General features: G+C 45.8%; 1 protein-coding gene across 3 annotated transcripts in view; it reads right to left on the reverse strand.

Annotated features, from left to right (window-relative positions):
• DAB1 (DAB adaptor protein 1) overlaps positions 1-22,364 on the reverse strand; it is a 451,161-nt gene extending 428,797 nt beyond the window's left edge. For 2 of the 3 annotated variants that reach the window (XM_071565292.1, XM_071565294.1), the window contains exon 1: positions 22,304-22,364. The gene's annotated coding sequence lies outside the window, so the exon portion shown is untranslated. Of the gene's footprint in view, positions 1-21,985; positions 22,090-22,303 lie in introns of those variants that run through there. The other variant, XM_071565293.1, reaches the window with a different exon arrangement.
• Positions 22,365-23,779: the final 1,415 nt, after the last annotated feature.

Below are 23,779 nucleotides of genomic sequence, written 5' to 3' on the forward strand. Positions count from 1 at the left end.
GGGGGAAAAAAAAACCAGACCACCAAAAACAAACCTCCATCACAAACAGCTCAGTGACTTCACAAGCATGGCCAACAGGAAAAGAGCCAAAATTTCTTTTCTTTTTTTTTTCTTTTTTTTTTTTTAACTACTTCTACTTTTCTTGCCAAGCAAAGCTAAGCTCAGATTAATTTCAGGAGGTGCTAAGCATCATCCACAAGTGTCCAACAGGGCAGTGGCAGTAGAGGACATCCATCAGTGCTTCTTGTACCAGTGACAGGAAGACAAGCAGGAGAAAGGATTAGGTATGAGAAAAATGAAGGTCTTGTTAACAGCAGGAGTGGTGAAGACCCAGAGCAGGCTGTCTGGGGAAGATGAGAAATCAATAGCCAAGGTTTAAGAAGAGGTTAGACAGACTGTCAGCCTCTGGAGGGGAGACAGGTACACTTGATCTCACCCACGAGCCTGGCAATGTACTCACTAATCTCCCAAGGTCTTTTCCACATCAGCATTTCTGGGATTTTTTAATGTTTCAAGCAATTTGTCTCAATTATGGGATAATTCCATATATGAAAGGACACATCTAATACTACTCTTGGCATATGTCAACTGATTCTCACACCCCTCCATCTTTTCTTTTTTTAATTCACTGAGAAATTCAATGAGTTTTACTATTTTCCCCTCTCACTTTGTTTTGCTCTCCTGTCTGGGGGCTCCATGCTTTGGGGGTTCACATCCTTCAGTTTCTTTTTCAAAGTATTTTATGATCCTGCTCTAAGGTCACCACACAACTCACCTTTCTTGCAAGTTATAAAGTCATGTTTAGGTCTTGTCCTTCCTTTGTTTAAGTATCCAAGAGGAGAATCCACTTGCACTGTGGGACCCTCTCTTTGCTAACTGGAACCTCTGACTTGCACAATTTGGTCTTGATGATCTTAAAATGTCTTCACCAACCTTAACAACTTTCAATTAAGCCAGTAAGGCCATCCCTAAGCACACACCTGCTCTCTGAAGTATCTCCTGCTGCAGGACATCCTCCTGAGCAGGAGAAAACAGGACACACAGACAACAGATAAAATCCTGCCCTTTATTTGCAGTCTGGGAAACAACTTTTGGATTACTGAAGGATTTTTGCATTGTAAAACAAATTACAACAGCAGCTTTTGCTAAAAAAAATTGACTTTGGGACCTGTAAGCAGAAGAAAAACACAAGAAACATCCTTTGTGTTGCAAATATTAGCAGATCTTAGAGCTGAGCAGAAAATTTCTGACAGAAAGAGGTTTTGGACAGAAGACCCCAGTCCCAAAGGCCTCCAGGTGCTGCAGAGGTTGGCTCAGGGCAATCCCATGGGATCCCCAAGGTGGGCCACATTCCCCTCAAACAGAATTTTGGACTTCAAACCCAGTGCTGGTTGAAAAGATTGGCTTTTACTGGTACTTCAGAAACAGAGTGCAAATTCCTATTTTAAGCAAAGCCATCCAAACACACATTTTCAGGCAAAGTAACATTACCAGGACCATTTTTGCTGTGATGGAGGTGTACTGAGAAAAAAAGTAGATGTACTTTTTGCAGAACTGCCTATTCCTCACAGATTAAAACCACTGGGTGACACTTTTAATCAGTATTTCTATACAGCATTGCCAAAATGAGGACATTAGCAAGCTCATTTAAATTTGCAAACGAAACCCATTTGAACAGCACTTGAGCACTACAAGTGGCAAAGATACATGAAGTTAAAGGACTGTGAAGAACAAAAAGCTCTTGGGCACTGCACCCCCCTCCCTGTGCTCCCCCTTCTCCCATCACGTTTGAGAACACCAAGACACAGCTCTTTTTGCTGTCCCATTCCTATCAAAACTCAGATTAAAATCTCACCTGAGCAGAGCAACTCTTGGTGCAAAAGGAAAGAGAAGTTTGGGGTTGCAGATCCCATATTCTGGAGGATGCTCCCTCCTGCAGCTGCCTGGCCTACAGGGGGGGCATTGGCCACACAGTCATATCTTATTTCCTAATAAGTTGATTAATTTAAAAGGGAAAAAACACTCAGAGCTCCCCGTTGTTCCTGAAAGTCTTGAAATGAAAAGGACATTTTATTCAGGTTAAAGAAGACAAGGATGAAGGCAGGAGCAAGGCTGGTGTGTGACAGGTCAGACTCATCTCACTTCAGATGATCTCACACTCCACCACCTGTACTCTCTAGAAACGCTGCAGTCTTATCCTTTAAAGAAAGGAAAAAGAAACACAATAGGACAGATGTAGGAAACCTGCTACATGAGCTTTAATTGCAACCATGTGTAACCTGCATTTCACTCAGATACAGATCTTATTTTTAAGCAGATCTTCCTAATTAGGCAGAGGACCTGGCGAGCAACTTGCAGAGTGCGGTTATCAACACCAGCACATAACAAGAGTAACCCCAGATATCGACCCAGAATTACAGGCCACCACAAACTGCAGGATCCCACTGAGGGGACAGGGAGGAGAGGGATGCCCCACACAGCACCCCAGCTCTTGCATCTGGAGGAGGACTCAGCACGACCCCAATCGACCTGTGCCTGGGAGGTGATGGGTCTGAACGGGCTGTTCTCAGCCCCCTTCAGCACCGGAGGTGACACCCACTGAGGGCTGCAGGGGTGTCCTCTCCAGGGAGGGAATCCTGTGCCTCCCTCCCTGCAGGGGTGTCCTCTCCAGGGAGGGAATCCTGTGCCTCCGTCCCTCAACAATTCAGCTGCTCAGTCACCAGTGGAGAGGGAATTAAACACAGTCCTGTGCACTGCAGGTTAAGGGCTGTGCCACCAGGTCACTGTTCCACTCTGGAGGTGTCAGTCCAGGCTAATAATGTCCTGCACAAGTGTAGCAGCCTTGGTGAAGCTTTAAGGAAACCTAAGTATGCAAAAATTCGTGGGTTTGTATTCACTGTGTCTGTCACTGACAAAAACAAAGCTTTACAATAGAGGGGATCCTGAACCACTTGTGGCTTTGCAGTAACAATATAAGTCTGTGGGGCACAGTGCAGGAAGTTGTTGAAAATCTGAGTAATTCTAAAGGTTCGAGTAGTACCAACACATCCCCACAGCACTGGCAGGGATAAGGCCCTGCAGGACAGCAGCACGATGCTGGAACACTGCTGTGGGCTCTGAAGAGGATCAGGGATCCTGCCCCAGGCCCTGTTTCACAGCACACACACACCCAACTCCACCTGCCCTCCATGTCCACCCATCCACTAAAATTATATTTACCATATCATCAATAAGTTTCTTTCCCCAGTCTCAGGGTGACACACAGACATTGATGGGAGCTTGGCAATAAATCTAAGAGGCAGGTAAATATTAGCATATTATTTGCAAACATTAAGACTGAAGTACTGAGATGTTCCTGGTCAGAAAATCAAGCCCTGCTGTCCTTCAGTCCCTCACTTTTATACATCACAGTTACAGTGTGAACAGACAGTGCCAGGACAGAAATCAGGCTCTGAATCTCAGCTAAATGCTGCTGGAAACTTCAAATGAAAAGCTCCCCAGCCTGACGCTGTTCCTGTTCAGCAATGCACGCTGTGGTGCTGCCTCACGGGTGAGACAAATTGCTGCTCTAAGTCTATTAAAAAGGGGGGAAAAAAGGCCACCATATGGTGCTGACTGCAGTAGCTCTTAGCAGGTGAAACCCATCCAGAGCAGCAGCTTCCATACTTAATTATTGTGACAAATTCAGGCATTCCAGGTGGGAATTTTTTTGTTGTTTTTTTCTTTTGTTTTGGTTTTTTGGTTGTTTTTTTGTTTGTTTGTTTGGTTTGGTTTTTTGGTTTGTTTTTTTTTCCACGTTTTTAATGTGCTACTTCCACACAGAAAATAACACTGGGGATCAGAGACAGAAGGAGGAGAGACCAACCACACATCCCATGCAGATGTTTGTGCCACCCTGCTTGAATGCATCCCTTTGTGGAAGTTTGTGACACTGAAGTCATCACAGGTGTTGGCACACGAGGAAGGATGTAAAGTAGCAGGGGGGTTCTCACACATCTCCCTTGACTTCCCTTTCAGTCTGCCTTGAGCATCTAATTAACAGCAGCACAAACACCCCAACACATCCCACACATCAACGCTGGTGGAGACGGTGAAGCCACACAGAGCCTGCCCAGCCCACCCACATCCCCTCACACCCGACCAGGGCAGAATAAAGCACAGCATTTACAGAGTACTTACAAGAACATGGTCTCAGGTTTAATATATCCCAGACTGTGCAAGATGCAGTCACAGAGTCTGCCCTTTGATGTGGAGCTGTGCCAAAAAATGGCTCGAGTGGATTCAGTGTGGCTGTTGTGTGAGCTCAAGGTCTCTGATGCACAAAGGAATAGCAAAGGGAGAGAGGGAATCCAAGGAATACCTTGACTACAAACCTGTCTACAGAGCAAGTGGCACAAAAGTCAATTAGCCCCATGCACAGATGAGGCACATTTCCAAATTATTTGCTATTCAGTGTAAAGTTTCACAGGTTACTGCTGGGATGCTCCACAGCCACACCTGCTCCTCTCCCAGCCCTGGCTGGAGTTCTGCATCCCACTGTCCACGTGCCAGACATTTACAGGAATCAGATTAAGTTACTCCAACAAACTGACTCTTTGCTGGTGTAACCTGTCACTGAGAGTCAAAGACATCATTTTGTCCAACAGAAGCCCATGAGAAGTTTCCCCAGTTCCCCATGCCCTGGATCACTCCTGTCTCAACAGTAAACCCACAGCACACGAACCTAATTCAAGCACCAAGAAATGCCCCTCTCCAATTCAAATAATCAAAAAGTCCCAGAGATTTGATTCCCTGTTTTTCTTTTTTCCCAGGACAAACACTTCAGGTGAACTCAGCTGATTATATCTCCATCACCAGCTGAGCTCCTGAGGTTCCCACAGCCCAGCAGATTCATTGCCTTGATCATTTCACACCTACAAGTTGTACATAAATTTTTAACATCATCCTAAATCCAAACTCTTTAACATATTGCAGAGGGGATACACACACATTTGAGGCAGTGATTAAGTAATTTCCTTTTTCTTCTAAAACCCCAATAAAACTTTCAGTAGCAGAAACAGCCAAGAACTTGCCCACATCCAAAACCAGAGCTTGCATAATTTTATTTCATTATCTTAAAAAATTCTTTAATTACCAGGGGTTGGGTTTTTTCCTTTCCTTCATACAATCCTACTTAAAATCTTATGGGAAAAAGCCTTTTTGTGGTCCTTCCACATTCTCACTACTTTCTTCAAAAAGCCTACAGTAATTTCCCTGAATAGCTTCCAAAATGAATCCCATAAAACAGCCTCTCTCACTGGAAATGTCTTGAGTCAAAGGATCAGCTCCTTACAGGGCTTATGTGGGGGAAAAAAACCCCAAAAATAAACCACTCACGCAAAAAAGTGTCTGTAATTTTAATTCATAAGCACACACTTTAAAGTGTGCCTACCCTGAGCTGCAGGCACTGGGAGTGAGAAACACCCCAAACCAAACAGCACAAGGAGGGGTCACAGATACACCCACCCAGGGTGGGTATCCCTGCCCAGGCTCTGTCCAGCAGGTCCATGTGCTCCAGGATCCCTGAACCACTTTGTCCTGGCACTGCTGCCATCGGTCCCACTCCCAGCACGGAAAGGGAACGTTTTTCTCCTTCACATGGCACCATCCCCACTTCTTTTATAGTTAATCCTTTCCCACTTGTTACCAGATTTTGAATCCAACATACAAATTCACGCAGAACAACACGACAAGATCCAGAAAAATGTTGTTGTAGCCAAAGCACTGGGTGAAAGCTGCCCCAGGGACTTCAGCTGAGGCCATTCCTGCTCACTGCCTGTGTCCCCCCAAACACATCGTTTGCTTCCACTGGTTTGTCCAAGGAAATTACCTGTAGCTCTGCACAGAAATAAGCAGATTTATTATTTCAAAGAATAAGGCTTTTCTGACCACTAGTAAAAGGTCACTAGTAAGGCACTAGTAAGTTCTGGCACTAGTAAGTTTTGGTTAAGTGTGTTCTGCTGGCTACATTAATTCTATTGTAGAATAACTCAGATTAGGAGCATTTCTGGTGCATCTTAACAAACAAAATCCCAATATTCAGCAAACATTTCCTGCTACACTTGCTATGGCAACCAAATGGTCTGAATCAAATCTGAATTCCCAAACTAGTTTAGCTATTTATTGTATTGTGGACACACCTTTTAAATGATTCATTCCACTGAACACAAACAGAGGCTCAAAAAGCACCACTCGCTGCAGGTGCACAGGCTGATAAATTATTGTGAACTTGTGAAAGCCAAGAGAAGTTCTGTGAAAAATCAGTGTCATCACCTGGTCACAGGCACCCAGAGGGTGCTGAGTGACAGAAGCAGCGTGTCAGCTCCACACCTCTGCAGCCTGATGGGGTGTGACATGCTCTGCTCCTCAGAGCTCTCACCACAACCTGTCCCATCCCCTCCCCTCAGCAGGAGCAGCAGGGATGTCACCAGCACTGGGGTGTGCCCTGAGCTGCCTGGGCTGTGACAACACAAAGGCCAAGCCCCACAACAGCAGAATAAAACAAACCCAAGTGAGTAAAACAGACACCTAAAGCAACTGCAGGATGAGAGTGAATCCTCCACACCTCTCTCACTCCCACTGGCACTAAAATACCCCTTATAAAGGACACACCACATGAGAGCACATCACCCTCGCCCTACCCAAGGCAACAAAAGTAGGAACAGACAAGGATGAGTCTTTTAACTGCAAGGGCACAAACAGGTGGTTTGGGTTCCTGATCAGCTCAGTTCAGAACAGGTAAATTGTCAGGTCCGGATTCAGGACTAAGCCACCAAGACCCCACATACTTTCTCTTTCTCACTTCATCTGTCACATAATCCAAAGTGATCTGTAAGGCTCCCATTGTGGAGGGAGGAGAGCCACCAATGGAGGAATTCTCTGAGGAACAGCAAGGCTGAGCTCACATTCCAGGAGCTGGGGCCAGTTTCAGACACTGATCTCTCTTTCAAATACTTTCCCACCACTCCAACCTTACATGCTCTTATATAATGAATAATCACACACGACCAATTTTGATGGTCAAGCCACTCACAGTGGTTCACTCCTGATCCAATTCCAGCAATTCCATGTGAATTCTAAAGCAACAGCAGTACCTGGAGCCATCTCCAGGCTGGAAACCTGAGCTCACACTTCAGTTTTATAGGACACACATACTGGCATGTTGTTGTTCTCTGTTTTATCCACACTTGGGTACTTCCAGTACAGCCCCTGAATGGGTTTCATTCCACCCAGTTCACCTGCAGTTTATCCAGGATCCAGTGATGTACTTTCCACAAGTAGGCTCAGGATTCTGCAGCCAATGCTCTAAGGGACAACTCAACACTCTTGCTTGATGAGTAAGAGATTTCCACATTAATCTGAGCTTCTTCCAAGAGTTCAGTGCCCAGAGCAGACTGACAAGGTCCCAGTCCATGCAAAGAGAAAGGTGGGATGCTTTACCATCAAAGGAAATGAGAAGTCAGAGGGGGGACCATCCCTAGGGATCCGTGGGCTGAGCAGAAGGACAGGCATGGACATGACTGGCAAATGCAAGATGAGAACTTCATCTCAAACTAAAATATTTGGACAGCTCAAAAACTTACTGACCACCACTCCTGCCTTTGCCATAATGGTCATAACCTTACACTCTGTGTCCACAAACAATTCAGCCTCTCAAAAATTTCCTACAGGAAAATGCAGGATTAAATCAGAATGGCTCAGGATCTCAGCTCCCTTTGTTCCCTGATGCTGCAGGGAGGGATCTGGGCAGGGGGTGGGGGGAGAGGGAGGGTACCATGAGCAAAGCTGGCTCTGCTGATTTCTTGTAAATAGCATAAAAACGAACACTTGACCATAATCTATGAATTGGATATAAAGAGAGAAAATAACTCTTACAGAAATGAGCGCCTTTAAGTGCTTCTTGAGCATCACATGGAAGCAAACATTTATGAATTTTCCATCATGGCATGAAGCACCGTGTCAGGCAGGATCAACCCCATAAAATTATTTTGTGACAATACATGTAAATGGTTTGAACATTCTCTGTCCCTCCAAAGCGACAGCAAAGACTACCCAAGCCATCTGAGAGTTCAGGATTGTAATGGGGCCTTTGAAGAGATTATGTGCAGACTAATCATATATTTTCTTATGGAAGTATCCCACAATCTGAAGTGCCACATTCACACAGCACATTTTGCCTTCCACAATTACCTCTGAAAGAGCCACTGAAAAATTACACACTGCGTAGACAAGCATATATCTAAATGATATGCATGTCTAACAGAAATAGATTATTTTCAAGGGGTCCTAAACCCAGCTCTCCCATTTTTAATGCAACTGCATGCAATAATAATTTATGGGTAAGAATCTATGCATTTCAATCAGGTACACTCAACTCCCAGGGCCCTCTGTTTGCTCAGTTTTGCATGTTTATATATAAAAAAATAAACAGATTTTTAAAGCTATTACTTTTGCCTTTTTTTTAACCTAAAAAACAATATATTTACAATCCTCACAATGCTGAAATACCTTCAAAAAAAGAGGGATTTATCAAAACACAGGATTTTAATGACAGTTGCTTAAAAACAGTCACTGTGAGATGTCTTCAACACACCTTTATTATGGATCCTGTGGAGTGCCTTTCCCACCAAACTCTACTCTCTTTATTCCCCACCTATGATTCCCAGGAACTCGGGCATCCAACCTTGGTATTCCAAGTGTCATCCCAGTCAACTGACTCGAACAGCAACTGGCCAAAAGCGTGAGTGTCCCAGCAGCACAGACCTCAGTGGGCCCCACATTCCCACTGGAGCAGGAAATAGTGGAGTTAGAGAAGCCCACAAAGTGTTCTTTAATTTCAAACCCCAAAATCACAGACGTGCACACACAGAACCCCCTTGCTTGGGACACAAAGGATTCCTCTTCCAAATCCTGCTCTAAGTGATGATGATACAAACCCAAGAAACTAAGATACAATGACACTGGTTGGAGACTCAGATCAACCCACAAGCAAAACCTACTGGTCACTGCAGGAAATTTTGCTGATTGCTCCTTTAAAAAAAGTCTGTTTCATATCCAAGTGTGCCAGCAGATGATGAATGAAAGTTTTTAGGGGTTTAGGAGATGTTCAGGCAAGATGGAGAGGAAACTGTTGGGCTCCTGCTTATTCCAGAGCTCAGCCATTCCATGAGCCCACAGGGAGGTGCACTCATGGTTGTGAAAGCTGGAGAACACAAAGAAGATCTCAAACCATGCACATTCACAGGTATATCTATATACAGATAATCTGTCTTCAAAGCTGCACCACATCACATTACACCAGAAAGCCAAACATTATCTGTGCCTCACCAGAAGCTGGGCTGTGAGCACCATCCCAGGGGATGAGGAGGTGAATCTCATGGGTCCTCACCCACTGCACCAACAGCTCAGCATCAAAGAAAAAGCCACAGTGTGTCTGCAATTCCTCACCCAAGTTTCTTTTCCTTGCTTCTGTTTTCATCTTGGCCTCTCTCTGTTCACATGAGCAGCTGTACAGAACTAAGCAGCAAAATCATTTCTTTGCATTTCAGGGGGATGATGTCTCAGTGTCACCTCCTGTCCCCACAGAGACACTGCTGGCCTCATTCTGCAGGTCCTGCAGACACCACTGAGCCTGTCCTGGTGCTGGGCACAGAGGGGAATACAGACAACCCAGACCACAGAGCACAGCTGCCTTTAGTACCTTCTCTAGCACAAAGAAATTAATCCCATAATCGCAGTCCATGTCCAAAAAGTCAAGGCTTCTCTCCAATAATAATCTTGTATCTGTAACCCCCTGGAACAGCAACACAAGGTTTCCTTTCCTTCTGTGTTTTACCACAGAGAGAGGAGAGGAATTTCACTTCACTGCCCCATTCCTGGACCATCCCTGGGCCCTTATTGAAGTAACTGCCTCTGGATGCAGCAGCAGGAAGAGACTCCAAATTGCCTTTCAGTAACTTACTTAAAAAGGAAATAAAAAACAAAAACCCCACCAAACTCAGAGCACCTTTTAAATTTTCTTTGTGTGAGGAGCAGTGCATTAGATCAGATAAGGGATATCAAATGGCCTTTAAGTCTGACAGCAAAGAGCAGCTCTAATGGGAGTCCCAAATTGCACTGCCAGCACTACAGTGTACTTACAAAACTGCAACATCAAGATGCCAGAACAGTGCCATGACCTATATTTCCTGCAAACCAATTTTCTTCTTTGTAGGGTGGATGGAAGGAATCCAACTGCTTTTTAAGTTCCTTTTCTTTCTGCTGGAACTGTGCCTTGTCACACTCATTTCTCCTTCACCCAACTTTGTGCCCCAGAGCATTTAAAGCAGGAATTATCTACAGGCTATTTCAGAAATTATAAACAATAAATGGTGAAAAATCTGTGGTTTGGTCACAATTACTAGATGGGAGCAGAATTCTTTGTATCTCATGTCCCCGCTTTTAAAAGAAACCAAACCCTTAGAGGGGCATCTTAAAAGAAAAACAGTGTTACAGAGGAATGCAGGTCACACATTCCAAGGAATTCCTGTGGATTCAGTATTGATGGAGAACACCTTAGATCCTGTCACCTCATGCAAGTTCAGACCTCAGAATTACAAGGTTCCCCACTCTGCACCTCTCAGTGCTGCAGTTTTATAAACAATATAAGCAGACAAACACTAAGCTCACAGTGACAGCCCTCCCTGAGAGTCTGTTAATGCAGCACCCAAAAAAACCACTGCTGGGACAAGACAAAACCACCCCTGAGGACTGAAAAGGCTGGGAGGGAGACAGAGCTCCTTCCCATCTCCAAGGCTTGTCACTTGGGTTTTGCACACATGAAGACACCTGAATTTTCAACCTTTGTATTTATCAAAGTGAGGTGTTTATTCCTTTGGTTATTCCCACCCTGTGGGGGAAACTGTATCCTTTGAGGAGAACATTAAAATCAAAATAATATTTTTAGAAGAAAAGAGTATCTCTGTCTGATTTCTTTGACTCCTACAGCCTTGTGATATTCCGAAATAGTCCATTTTTGCCTCCAAAGGAGGAACTTGCCTCATTTGTTAGGCATTAAGAGTGTTAATATACTGAGAGTGGTCAACAAAACACCTGAAAGGCTTCATGACAATCTTGTTTCCATCCCCCACCCCCCTTCCAGCCACCCTTTGCCAAATGAAACACTCTCCCCGAGGCAGGGAAATGTGGGAACAGAGCACCTGATGCAGCTTTTATTCCCAAATTACCTCACGTGTGTTGGGTGTCAGAGAGAGCCATGTTGTGCCACAGCACCCACTTGTCTCAGGAAAATTGAAATCATTCTGTGTCTAACACTTTGAATGATTTCCCAACTTCTCACTTGCCCCATCTGCTCCTCTCAGCTCAGTTTGATTTGTTTTAGCCTTTGTGTCTGCAGCGGCACCAACAAAACTGCAGCATCACTGCGAGCTCCTCTGCCATGGAGTGCTGCCAAGGCAGGCAGATCCAGGCTCCTCCAAGAGAAAAGCACCAAAAAAACAGGATCACTGTCTGGTTCTGCTGTCCCTCCCTTCCTCCAACACAGAGCCATCAACACTGCACTCTAAAATAATGGCACCTGTAAGATAACCAACATTTATAAATCAGATGATCACAGAATACAGCAAAGCACGAGTGCCACAGAGCCCCAGTTTTACTCTATGAGTTATCCCCATTAGCTGAGGAATTAAGTCAGAATTACTGGAACTTAGGCAGCATTTTGCTTCTTTGCTGTTAGTACAGAATCTACAGGATCTTTCAGGTAAAAACACCAGGTGCTTTCCAATATTCAAAACACTGGGATACTGAAACCAGACACAGAACTTGTGGTGAGGTGGGAAAATTGATAAAAACAGTAGGTGAGATGTGCAGATGAGAGAGGGTTTGGTTAAGGCAGTGCACAAGTTAGGCAGTCCCAGTGCTGCCCTGAACTGCAACAGAATCAGGATACACCCACCCAGGGTTTTAAATAGGATCTAAAATATTACAGAATCCCAGACTATTCTGGGTTGGAAAGACCCACAAGGATCAGCGAGTCCAACCCTTAAGTCAATGGCCCACACAGGGGATTGAACCCGTGACCTTGGCATTGTTACAAGCAAGTTTTAACCAACTGAGCTGATCTCATATGATGGAAGAAAGAGGGCAGAAATAAGCACATGGCGGGGGGGGGAAAGACACAATCTGCCCATACAAGTTTCCACTGAAAAAGACCCCGGTCTGACTGAGCAGAATCTTAAAAAAAGAAACTAAAAAACCTCTCAGCCACACTTGTTCATCTTCCTACAGGCTTTAAAAGTCAGTGATCACCAGATCAGTGAGAACCCACAAGGGTGCAGAGGTGCCTGTGAGAAGGGAATCAGTCCAAGACTCTCCTGAGCCACCAAGGACTGAATACACAGTAATACTGCACAACAGCTGGTGGGGAGCAGCACTGAGAGCTCACAGCCCTGACTGTTCCATGTCACCGAGAGCATCGTGCTGAAAAGAGCCCAGAACTCTGGCAGTGCTCTCAAGGTGCTTTAGGTTTACACTAGAGGAGGTCTTGAGGCCAGTGAAAAAAATGCAAACCTCTCCAAAACCTTGGTATACACTTCTTAAAGTGCAAAGTACCAACAGCACCAGTGACTCAACACAAGGCTTGGTCTGGTATTTTCAAGAGATGTTCAGGATGGGCCAGATAACCACAAACTCCTGCTCCACTTCAGTGAAGCACAAAGTGATATCCCTACACTTCCCACCCCTGGCACAGCTCCACTCTTCTGACCAACTTCTCTGGGACTCCTCACATTACCCTCAGTGGTGTATTTTTTCCCCAGTGTTCATTCCCTCCTTCCAGTGAGGCTGATGATGCTCAGCTTTACAGTTCAAGAGACACGTGGCCATCACACCTTTAAAGACAAGTCACCAAACTCATTGCTGCAGCACCCTGAGCAGCCAGACACAGAGCTGGCTGGTTCTGAACTCAAGGAATGTTTCTCAGCAGTCACTGGGGGGTAAATGAGGCAGAAAGGGACTGAGCCAGGCACCTGCAGAGCTGGGAGCTCATCAGGTGTGGGAGCTGCAGGGGAAGCAAAGCTGAACAGAACCAGAGCCAGCACCCGACACTGCAAGGTAAAATATGATGTAGAGTAGGAAGAGAAATCTCCCTGGCAAAAGAGGCTGGGTGCTGCATCAGCTGCTCCAGTGAAAGGCACTGCTGCTTCAGTAAAGGGGGAAAATAAATCAGGATACACATCACATTAACTACCTTCAATGGCTATGGCATTTTCCTTCAAAAAGCACAACTGCTCCCATCTCTGTTCCAGCCTGTTCACACCTGCTGGCAGGTACAAAACCTGTTCCATTCCTGCTCTGCATTTCTGCAGTCAGGGCTTTTGATTTCCCTGCACTGTGAGTCTCAGCAGCCCTGACACACAGCAAAGCTCCAATCACGGATTCTTAGTTGGTTACTGGTTTGTTCCACGACATATTGAAAGAAAAGCCACCGGCCTAATGTCTCCAGCCAAGTGCAAAATACATTATTAATGAAATTACAGTGAGGAACCTTTTTGTACAGCTCCTTTGTTAAATAATTCCAGACAAGTCCATTGCACAATTACAGCATCTGAACTTTGCTTTTCCAGTGTTGCCATGTGTAATCTCCACTGTGTGTCTGCACTTGAAGGGATAATCTGAAGGCACCAGAGTCTCTAATAAGTGGGATTATTAATAAACTCTACTTTGGGTCCTCCCACTAATAAGAGTCATTGGACCCTGCACAAGGTGACATTCTTACTACCAGATTGTTATTTTACTTCTTAAAAATCTGTATATGGGAAGTTACAGGAACAGACAAGTATTTCCACAGAAAAACAGCCTATTTCAAAGAAACCATTTAAAATCAGAAGTACTTTCTTGATCTCCAGAATTAGAAAGGATTGGGCAAACCATAACCCACAGGACCACCAGTGATGTTCAGTCCAGACCATTCCTTCACGTGGGGAGAATGTTTGGTCTCCTGTGATCAGGCACTGCATAACCTGGGCTTGTGCAAAGTAACCTGCAAAGGAGAGAGGAAAACTGCAAAGGAAAGAAACAAAATGCCTGGTCAGTCCATATCAGCATCACCAAGGAAGGTTCCACCAGGACTGAGCGGCTCAAGGAGTTGGTAACGGTGCGCTGGAGTTCCTGTCTCAGTAACCTGTGCAAATCTGGCTCAAGATGATAATCATCAAACCTAATTACAACCTGACAGCCCTTCACTGGCTTAGACAGTGCTTAAGATTTTATCACAAGTCTCATGATATTCAGCATTCTTCTTAAGCCCTAATTCCTCAAGTCAAGCAACTACCCAAGATTCTCCACTCCCAGTAAACATGGAGATTCCATGCCATGAGCTTGGAGCAAAGCTTCAAACATGACCTACATGCAATATAGTGGTTTGTAAACTTTCTTTTTTTTAATATATAGATTTAAAATTCTGTTGGGTCTCTCTGCAAGCTTTGTACAGCTGTAGAGCTGGGTACAGGCATGTCCAACACCAGTATTGAATGAGAACAAGCAGCTCCAGCACACAGATCATCACACTGTCCAGTGGTAGAGCACAGATCACCAAGTGAACAACAGGCTTAAACCACAGCCACTGGTTAAAAACACAGTGGAATAAATCACCTGCACAACGAATTACTTCAGTTTTCTACACCTTTGCAACACTGGGTGCTTTGCTAGAACAGAACATCGTTTTTCCTTTTAGAAACACATTCTCCCACCTCCCATTCTCAAACAGCTTTAGCTCAAGCCCAGCCCAGAAGGCAGCAGGGCAGAGGAGAGGGTGACTGCACTTTCTCCTCCCTGTGTGAGGAGGCCCCTGTGGCTGGAGCAGGGCCCAGCTGGCCCTGTGTGCAGTGCCCTTGACTCCTTGGCAGTTCCCCAGAGCAGACACATATTGTGGTAACTCCCCAAACACATTTCAGCCTCCAGGCATTTGTGAGCCTGGCCTGTCTGTGCCAGAAGCAGTTCCATCCCTTGTCTGGGTCCTCAGTTCCCCCATCGCGTTTTCCAGAGGATTGTTTGGGCTTTCAGCACCCTCCACACCCCAAGGCAGGGAGCTTTCCTGCTTTTCTGGCTGTGTCTGCTGCCTGCTTGGCTCATGTGACACCTTCACTTAATTAAATAGAAAAGGCAATTCCTTCTGCAGTTCTCCATATGGTTTTACAAGTCTTTATCAGAAGTGCTTTCTTTTCTAGGCTGACCTTCTTCTGTTCCACTACCTCTCTGATGCTGGGGTGACATGAAAGCTTTGTCTAATGGGGGGAGGTCTCTCACACTCAGAAAACACTCAGCTAAAAATCTCTCATTTTTGTGTCTATGAAACAGTTCTTGCCTTCCTAGCCAATCCCAGCCTAAGCAGAACCTTTAAAAGCAGTTACCTCATTACTCCAGTTTTCTCCCAGATTATACTTGGAAGACATGACAATACAGAATTAAACTTACATAGTTCAGAAGGCAAATGAGATACCCATGACTTCTAAACTGAGATCTCTCTGGCTTTGGATCAGGAAGCCTTTAGGTCCACCACATCAAACCAGCAGGTGGGAATGTTGATAATGCAATGAGCAAGCTGGTCATGCTTCAACCCCTGACCTGCTGCAACAGCCAAGAGGGTGAATATTCCCTGCAACCCTTCTGATTTCCTTCTGCACTTTCTAGACTTGATTCCTCAAGGAACCTCAAATATGTATAATAAAAACTGAAACATGTCAGACACTCTGCACAGTTGACCTTCACATAAAATTATTCCATTCAATAACATGTAAAAATGATGCAATAGTACCCAAAATGCCTGTTAGGCTTTGTAAAGACAGCAGGGATGCTGCAAGGCTTTCCTTTTTGCCCCAATAATGTGGATTTGCACAGCCCTAAGCCAAGTCCTAAATGTGCTGTACCAAAGCAGAATTAGTATTTGAGAACAGAATTAGTATTTGAGAAACTGGAGATGCTGAAGGCTGATCCCCAATCTTCCATGCCCACTAGCCATGGGGCCTGATCCCCAGCCTTCCATGCCCACTAGCCATGGGGCCTGATCCCCAGCCTTCCATGCCCACTAGCCATGGGGTAACTGCTGGGAATCCATTTGTATGGAAAAGCACTATGGAGCACCTGTGGTTTAAGTGACCCCAGCAGGAGCCACAGAGAGCCACCCCCACCCCTCACTCCAACTCTACACAGACCTCCTGTGGACCAAAGGCTTTTCCACCCCAAAACCACTGAGCTAATATAATTTAAAGCATGAATTTAAGCCCATTTGAAAGGCTGCAAAGCCAAGTGCAAACATGGTTACTTCAACACCAGAGTTGCAATTCTCAGTTTAGCCTCAGCTTACTGAAGGCATTTAAACATTAAATCTATATAAACCAGTCCTAATCTGAAAGATGTTTCTGATAAAGGTCTGAACCAACTTAACAGAGCAGGGGAAGATAAATCAGGTGAAAGTGAGACTTGTTCAGTGATCATGTACATCTCAGACCTGTGACTGGAGGGACTTTGGTCTACTGACAGTAATCACACACTTTAACACAAGCCCAACATCATCTCTTCATTCACCAGACAAATAAAATTTCATGTTGGAAAACAGTAATGACAACAGTTAATATTTTCAGTAATAAGTTATCCTCACAAAGAGCACTTGACCTTCGTTGTAATTTCCACACAGCTTGCAGGAAACCACCTGAGTGTGTATAAAATGTAATGAATAAAGAAATATTAAAAACGATAGAATGTTATTAAAGTGGGTCACAATTCAAACAGCACAATTACTGAAAAAATGATGTTTGAAACTCCATCACTCCCAACCCTTCTCACACTGGATGAGCTACTCCATAATTTATTTTGCCTAACAACAGCTTCTGCCCATATTGTCTCTCTGTGCCCCCAAAGAGTCCATCACAGCAGCCCATGTCCCACATGACACAATGCCCACCTGAGGCAAGGGATGTCACAGAGCACAGCTTTGCACCTGGACAGCACAATACACGCAGCAAATTCTCTCAGGCAGTGGAAGTGTTTGGTGTTATTTTGCGGGTCAAGTCACACAGAGGCAGATGGAATGGGCACTTTATTTACAAGGGAGGTCCCTAAACCCATTCACTTTATTTATGAGGGACAAAATCCAGCCTTCCTCAGCTATCTCAGGAGCCTTGGACCAAATCCGCTGTTATTTTACAGAGATGAGCAAGAGTGGTTTCCTCTGAGGCTTCTGGATGACAATGATGGTTCCTTTTGACCCTTAACATTTTATTCCACATTTTCTGAACATCTTAAAAAGCTCAGAGTTGGGACTTTGATTCCCATTCTAAGAAGGAATGAGCACAATTAACACCCACCTGTATGTCAGGGTGAGTCTGACAGCTGTGACAGAGTGAGGAGACCCTGCCCAGCCCTCAGAGCTGCCCCTCACATTTGTGTGCCCCACACACTGCACCATAACCCCGTGTGACACAGCTGGGAATGGCCCCCTCTTCACTTCCAACCACAGATTCGGGCCATGGGTGTCGATATTGGCTTGCCCAGATCACACAACAATCCAAACTGTCCACAAATACGTGAAAATACAAAAAGCAAGTCACTGCATACAAAATGTATCACTTTATACAGTATGTGTATTTTGAGTGATTTTGAAACAGCATTTTAAATTACTGACACTGATGTTACCGTGAGAATTTTGGGGGAAATTCCTACATAAATAGCAAAAGTATTTGCTACAAGGAGAGTATTAACCCTGTTATCCTCTAATTATCTGTGTTGCACATGAGTATCAGTGGTATACATGGGTTAGAAGCACAGCCTCCCTATGTTTGAGCCTGCAGGAAACCAGTCTCAGGTCAGGTCTCTTCCAGTAGGAAAGGAAAGGGAAAATAAAGTATCTACTATTACATTGCCCTTTTTGTTAATCAAATTCTAGGGTGAAGTCTGGATGCTTATCTAGTTTTATCTCCCAGCATCTGCCACTGCCTCATGACCTCTAAGATAGTCTGCAAGCACTTCGATAAAGAGATTAAAAGGTAACTCGGCAGATCCAGAGCAACCCTCGAGTTCCCAGAGCCACGTTTGGCTGAGCCACAGCACAAGCACCATCCCTGAACCCCAAAAGAACACGAAGCCTCTGTTCCCCCAGAGCAGCTCATTGCTTCCCCTGCCTGCATACCAAAAGCACTCAGATAAAACCACATTTGTAACCAGGCAATGACTTTCCACAGGGAAGAAGTGCTTGTTTGTTGGTTCATTTCAGAAAAGATTCAAGTTCAGATTGCTGAAAGAAGAATTGCGTTTATAGAGAAGAAAATATTTTATGCATCAACTCCTTTCTCCAGATACACCAGTTTCAGTAAGATTTATCATCTGTTTACATTAACAGATGATTCTTCAATTCATTACTCCTCATAAAACAGGGAAGAAAACCAGCACAGTAGGCAAGGAGGGAAATATGTCCATGGCAGGGGGACTGGAACCAGCTGATGTTTAAGGCCCCTTCCAACCCAAACCATTCGATGCCGTGGCCAGCCCAGGCTGTAGGGGAACTACCAAAATTGGAACTGGGCTTTGATGTGCAATGCTGAGGGTCTGGATTTCCTTTCAACTTAGCAGCTCAGGGTGGAGAAAACCCCTGGACATGTGGAATTGCAAGGCAGGTGTTCCCAGAGAGCCTTGAGCCCATGGGAGGAAAGCAGATTGACTAAAGCAACTCATCCTGAGGGAAGGCAAAGCACTCACTTCATCCTCATGAAGAAGTGAAAGCTCAGGCTTTCAAATGAGATGTAAAATAGAGCCCTGACCATTCATCGTCATTAAAGATCCCATGACAATTCCTGCAAGAGTAAAAATGTTAACTAACATGTCCTGGCCAATATCCAACTCGGATAATTGCATTCTGCTTCCTAAATTCCCCTTGCAGTTTCAATTGGATTAGTTTTTCTTCATTTCTCTTCCCTAAACCCCTCCTGCATAATGTTTCCAGCCTGGAATAGCTGCTCTATTCCACTCCAGAGGTGTGTGAATTACCAGTGCTGGGCAATCCCAACGCACAGTTTGGATATATTAGTCAGGGAAAACACTCTCTGAGCCAGAGTAATACCCTCACCTCTCACTGAGGAGCGTTTAACTCCTCAAATGAGAAATCCCTCTGATGTTAGTAAGATTTATTTTTTTCTCTAAAAATATTGCCCTGCAAGGAATGGTATCAAACCAGCCTCCTGCCAATTAGAAAAGTCCTTTGCTGGGCCATATCCTCAGCCTAAGGAAACAGCTGAGGATGCTTTGACTTCAATAGAGCTCTGCCTCATTAAAACAGGAGTAAATATTCATACAGTGTTTTTCCACTAAGTCACTCATGTTTAAATGTTGGAAGAATCAAAGGAGTTGGCTGTTGAATGCATCAATCTGTGGATGTTAGAGAGGAATATCAGAATGTGTTCCTTCCCTTTTAACCAGCTTGCAAATCTTCATGCTGCTTTAAGGGAAAGTTGGAGGTTAACTTGGCATACTGATGAAAAATGAAAGTGCAGTGAAATATGAATCTCCTGTTGTTTGTTAGGTGTATTCTACTGTAAGTACTCCCAATATTGTGGAGGCAAACTGAAAAGTCCTGACCTGATGCATTTTCTGAAACAGGAGGAGCAAAGGTGATTTATGTGCATAAAAGCAAAAACTGACAAGCCTTTGATTTTCTTGCAGAACGATCCCAAAACGACTGTCAAGACTGCTTAGGTTTTTTGCCCTCTGCTCTTCCTGTAATAGGACCATTTTATCCAACATGCTGTTTTATAGGCAATGTGTATGGGGGTCATTTCCACCTGCTATCCAGGTTACTCAAAGGAATCCTCCTCATTCCCTCTCCCAAGAACTCTTAGCAGCAGTTAAGATCAGACTGTGTTCCCTTCCAGTCTGCTTTGGCATCTCTGGTAAAGCATAAAACCACAAACATGCCACTTGCTGCCTTCTTTAGAGCTCTGAGAGCAGAAGGACATCCTCACAGACCCAAGAGATCAGCTGTAGGCAGCCTGCAGGCAGAGAACTGGGAGCACAGAGAGGACACCCATTCTGGTATTTCCTCAGTGTCATAACCCCCTCCTGTGCCTGTTGTAGACAGAAGTTCATTGGAAGGCATTCCCCTGTGCCAGCCCCAGCCTGGGCTGGCTGCAGCATCGTCCTTACTGCCCTGCACAAGGTGTGGGTGGAACAGAGTGAGGGGAGGGCTCCATCCCAGTTCAGCAGCAAATACGGGTATGGAAGAGTGGGGACATCAAAGGGTGGTACAGGAGAGTGAACACCAGGCACGAGCATGACTGAGGCTCATCTGACAAGCACAGATGGATCTGATGCAGCATCCTAACAATTTTATTTATTATTTAAAGTAAACAGAATTATTCTCTCTCTCCTGGCCCTGGTTTGAGCAGTTTATACATTTAATTCAATTTTAAGAGCTATGTATTTGTTTACTAGAGTAAATAAAAACCAGTAATGAAGAGCTGCAGTTAGAGAGAAGTAACTAACCTACTTAACTTCTGTTGAAAATTAAATTTTTAGCACCAAATATTGACATTAGAAGGTCAGCAGCTTAGTTCCATGCCTGATTTTCACACCTCCAGGATTCATACTGACCTACACTTTAAACATTACATCCCAAAGAAACCACCTGAAACCAGGTGGGGTTCCTCAGAATAAACCTTAATCTCTCAATTTGCCCACACCATCAACCTCAGGAATCTTCTTTCCCTTTCATCTCTAGTTTTCCTTGCAGCATCACAGACAGAGTAAACCAGACACAGAACAGAATGATGGTGTCATGTACCACTGCACTCTACTTGGTCAAGGAAAGATACTCAAGCTGGAGACCTCTCTGTCAGTTAAAGAAAGAAGGAAGGAAGTTTTCTAAAAAAAGGCAACAAAACACACACAAAAAGCACAAGAACCTGTTGAAAAAAAAGGAGCTTTGCTTCATTAGATTTAGGGTTAAGATTTACAACTCACACCAATATCTACAAGCAGTTTAACACCACAGTTTAAAAAGCACAACCAGTTCAGCCCAGACTCCTTACATCCAACATAATTACTTCCCAGAGAACTACCGAAGTCTACTGAAAACGGAGCTGCAGCATCAGAGGGTTATTTGCTCCAAGGACCTTTTTAATATGGCTGTATTGTGATACTGCAGTGCAAGAGCCTCTCCAGCCATAAAAAGAAATGCAGCTCAGAAACACAACTTGTGGGCAATGAAAAACACATTTGCTTCAATTTGCCATCATTTAATAATAGCATTATTTAACAAGATCAGTTAAAACGACCAGCCTCACAGGGCACAGCAGGGCACTTCTTCCCATCAGACTCCGAGGGCACCAAAATGAAATTCATTCCTGCAAACCAAACATTCAAAGCAACCAGCAGCACGAGAAAGACCACGTTTAACCAGGGAGAAAAACATTTTGAGACTGACCAGAAAAAAAAGAGCTCCCTCTTTACATCCACACGTTTTACTTTAAAGCTGGCAAGGAAAATAACAGTCTTCCACTGGAAGTAACAACATATTTGTCACTGCACTTTGATTTTCATTCAAAATCGAGAACATCCTGAATTTGCACACATGGGGAAGCAGCTACCAAGATCTGGCTGTATTCTGTAACACATCACTAGTCAAGCCCATATATCCTGGCATAATTATTTTCCTACAAGGTTATGCCTAATTGGCCACTAACCTCACTGATTAATCATCTACACTACAAGAAGGCGTTGAGAAAAAGGCAGAAGGGCAAAAAAATATTTATTTGGGCTGCAAATATTAAACCAAGAAGGGACAGCTGGTTCAAGTTGCTCCTTCCCGGCTGGCACTCAGAGGTGGATGGCGAGAAAACCCCGATCCAGAGTCACACACAACACACACACACACACGCAAATAAGAAAGGAACGGGTGTCTCACGTTCATTCCCAGCACGGAGATGCTCACTACGGCTCTAAGTTGGCTGCGCGCGGCTCTGGAAGTGTTAAATCCTCCCGCACGGCCGCGAAGCGCGGCTCCTGCCGCTCGCATCCCCGCCTGCCCGGGCATCCCTCCCCGGGCATCCCTCCCCGCCTCCGCGCCGGCTCCGCCGCGCCAGCGCCTCCCTCCCGGCGGACAAACTTTGCGCTCAACTCCGCGCTCGGCCCCGCCGGGACCCGCTCCGCGCCCCGCGGTGCTGATGGCGGAGGGCGGGCGGCTCCCCCCGCGCAGCCCCGCGGACCCGCCGCCTCCTCCTACCTGCAGCCGGCGCGGCAACGCGCAGCGCCCCGCTCATCCTCATCCTCCTCCTCCCGCTGCTGTTGCTGGATTGATGCTGCGCCGCGATGCTGGCGCGGAGCCTGCGCGGGCGGAGGCGGCTCCGGGCCCGGGCGGCAGCGCCAGACCCCGCAGCCCCCGCCGGTCTCCGCGCTACCGCAGCCCCCCAGTCGCGGGGAGCCCGAGCCCCCGGCCCCTCCCGGCCCCGTGGGCGGGGGTCGGTGTCCGCCGGGACCCCCCTCCAGCAGCCTCGCGCTCCCCCTGCCTCCCTGCGCGGTGCTCCGCTCGCTCCCTGGTCGGGGACGCGGCTCCCAACCCGCACCATCCCCAGACCGCACCGACCCCCCGCAGCAGCGCTCTCGGGGCGCCTCTCACTCACCATCGCCCGCTGCCAGCACTGCCTTCTGCCCTGCCTTCCTTCGGGGGCGGCTGCAGAAAGTCCTTCCAGCGCAGCGCGGGGGGCAGCGGGGCCGCGCTGCCATCACTCCCGGCTGCGTGGCCAAGAGAGCCAGAGGCTGCTCGTAGGGAACGGGACACCCGAGCCCAGCACCATCCCTGGGCAGCCGGAGCAGGCAACAGGCAGCAGCTGGGAAGATTCACGTACACTTGGGCAGCGGAGGTTGGTCGCTCACATCCAGTGCAGACACCAAGAGGCGTTCTGGGCCCAGTGGGATGTGGCATCACCCTTCCTTCCCATCCTGACTTCTTTTCCTTGGGATTCTGCTTGGCTGTCCCACAAGAGGTTTCCTTCTTGCCTGCTGCCTCCCCTGTGCAGGAAGGTGTCTGCTCTTGCAGCTTGAAAATGGACTTGGAAGGCAGAAACACTTCGGAGTGAGAGGTTGTAGCCTCGGTAGATCCAACGTCCCTTGCTGTTCACAGGTGAATATCGTCAAGTGTTTCTCTGGGAAGTCCTGGCCTGACCCAGCGCTGTCGATAAGGGACTGGCCTCCTGGGCAGTGCTCAGGAACGAGAATCACCTGTGTGCACAGGTGTATTTCTCACTCTTCTTGTCCACTCCTTCAACGGGATATCACCAAACAGCAAAATTAATCCCTGGCAAGGAAGAAATTCACATGTGAGCTCACAAACCACAGCAGTGAGACAGCGATTTAAGTTTCTGTCTAATTCTAGGAGATCAAGCTTGTAATAGCTGGAGAATGAGGCTTAAGCTGCTTTGCATATGCCTTCATATGTAAGATCATTAAGGCATCTGTGGTTATTGTACCTCATGGCAGAGGGAGCCTTGCTGGGGGTGTTAATAGTTGTGGAATTTGGTGGTTACAGGCATGTGTTAACCTTTTGTCAGTGTGACCTGACACATTTGAGTAAACCACTTTCTCTGGCCCCAATCTCTTACCTGCTCTCCTGTGTCACACATTTATTACAAGAGTAACAGCTCTTGCTGTTAATGGATTTTTTCCATGCAAACCTGGAGACGTTTGACAATGGCTGCTTCGG

Source organism: Pithys albifrons, chromosome 10, assembly GCF_047495875.1.
Source record: "Pithys albifrons albifrons isolate INPA30051 chromosome 10, PitAlb_v1, whole genome shotgun sequence".
In the NCBI taxonomy this organism is placed as follows: Eukaryota; Metazoa; Chordata; class Aves; order Passeriformes; family Thamnophilidae; genus Pithys; species Pithys albifrons.